The sequence below is a fragment of the Elephantulus edwardii genome, unplaced genomic scaffold, assembly GCF_000299155.1.
Source record: "Elephantulus edwardii isolate Elephantulus edwardi_28Jun2011 unplaced genomic scaffold, EleEdw1.0 scaffold00369, whole genome shotgun sequence".
NCBI lineage: Eukaryota > Metazoa > Chordata > Mammalia > Macroscelidea > Macroscelididae > Elephantulus > Elephantulus edwardii.
In genome coordinates, this window is record NW_006400119.1 from 1,815,578 (window position 1) to 1,817,875 (window position 2,298).

Consider the following 2,298-nt stretch of genomic DNA (forward strand, 5'->3'; position numbering starts at 1 on the left):
AAAAAAAAAAAAGAAAGAGATTCTACTGTTAAAATTTATCTTAGCTTTTCTAGGAGGTGGATTTTATTCATACTTTTTCACTTAACAGCATGTTGTTAGGTGCTATCGAATATATCTCATAGAGATGTTATGATCAAAAGACCTGTCCTATCCTGTGTCATCCTTATCATCTGTGATACAGAGCCTATTTTTTTCAGTCACCATATCAGTCCAACTTGTTAAGTTTGTCTTCCTTTCTTTTGCTGTCCCTTCACTTTCCCCAGCCTGATATCCCTTTCTAAGAAAAAGCCTCTTCTAGCAATATGTCCAATGTGTAAGAGATGAAGCATCACCATCCTTGCTTCCAAGGAGCACTCTGATTGCACTTTTTTCCAAGACATATTTGTTTATTTATTCTTTGGGCAGTCTGTGGGATATTCAATACTATTCTCCAACACCACAACTCAAAGGCATCAATTCCTCTGTCATCCTTATTCATGGTCCAGCTCCCATAACGAGTAATTGATAAGACATGGCCTGATACAATTATCTAATAAAATTAGGAATAATAAAATCTAAAATACATAAAAGCAATTTAGCTATGACACTAATTCTTTAAAATTTCATGGGATATGCACAAGTGAATATAAAACCATCATCATGTAGTTTACTTAGAAAACTCAAATGACTCAGCAAGGAAACTACTGGACATAGTTGACCAAATTAAGCAAAGTGGCAGAATACAAGATCAACATACAAAAATCAATTGGATTTCTCTACAGTGACAAAGAGAAAACAGAACTGGAGCTTAGAAAAAGAAGACCCTTCACAATTGCTAATCACAAGATAAAATATCTGGGAGTAAATCTAACCAGAAGCACAAAGGATCTATTCAAAGAAAATTATAAGACATTACCACAAGAAACAAAAAGAGACCTGGAGAAGTGGAAGAATATCCCTTGCTCATGGATAGAAAGACTCAATATTGTAAAAGTGACAGTATTACCAAGGGCAATTTACACATTCAGTGCAATCCCAGTACAAATAACCAATTCCATTCTTCAACTAGATGGAAAAGACAGTTCCCAACTTCAGTTGGAATGGAAAGAGGCCCCGAATAAGCAAAGCACTCCTTAAAAAGAGAAATAAGGTAGGAGGCATCTCACTCCCTGACTTCAAATCCTGCTACACTTTTCAAAGAGAAGAGTGAACTGCAGGGGAGGTGTGGGACAGGGAGAAAATGCAATAATGAATAAGTGGAAATCCAAAATATCTGTAAATGTTCATTAAAATTAATAAAAAATCACACACAAATAAGCAATACTCTTTCCAATCCTCTGTTCTATTTACAGCGCCTGCTTAGCTGAATTTGTCTTTTGTATCTATTTGTTTGCTTGCTTATTTTATTTTGCATAACTAAATAAAATATGAGCTATATGATGAAAAAAAAAAACTCCACACCACCACCATCCTCATGAGAACATTGTCACACTTCAAGAGCTTTATCTTATGATTTTAAACTTTGGATCTAAGTTTTAATGTAATTTTAAAATCAGGAGTCATAGACTCTTGACATTTGCTTTAGGCCTTTGCTTAAAAGATAATACAGTTGATGAGGGTGGTGTTGTGTGCTTTTGAGTAGAAACTAACCCATAGCTGACCTCTAGTGGGTTTTCAGAGGCAATAAATTGCATGAGAGGAAACTGTCCATCTTTCTCCTGCAGAACAGCTGGTGGATTTGAACCAGGTCCCTTCTGGATTGCAGTGCAGCTTCTTATTGGTAGGCCACCAGAGTTGTAAAGATAATACAATATTGTTGTTGTTTATTGTTAGGTGCCATTGAGTCGTGGATGACTCATAGCTACCCTACGAACGAAAGGCCTAAGCACTGTTCATACATAGAGTTTCTGGAGGCAAGCCATTTCGGAAGTGGATGCCGCTCCGCAAACGCTAGATCCTGTGTAAGGCAGAAACTTTTCAGAGAAACAAAACCTAAGTATTTTCTATTAATAGTGATTTTAAAAATTGGTAAGCTGTTCTCTGTCAAAAGCAGATGACTAGTAAGACCTGGAAAAACCAAGGCAAACTTGCGGTCTTTCGGCTCTTACAGGTAACACTATCTTGTCTTCTGACCTTCACTGGCATAGTGGTGATGAGTATCTTGCTCAAACACCAATGAATCATGCATAGATTCTAATGAGCCACATCCCAAGAATGTGCTGGCCTGGGGCAAGTTCCTGTAAATCATACCTTGTTATAGATACAAGATTGCCAACATTTCAACTTTTATCTTTGAAATTTAAAGCAGACCACAAGATT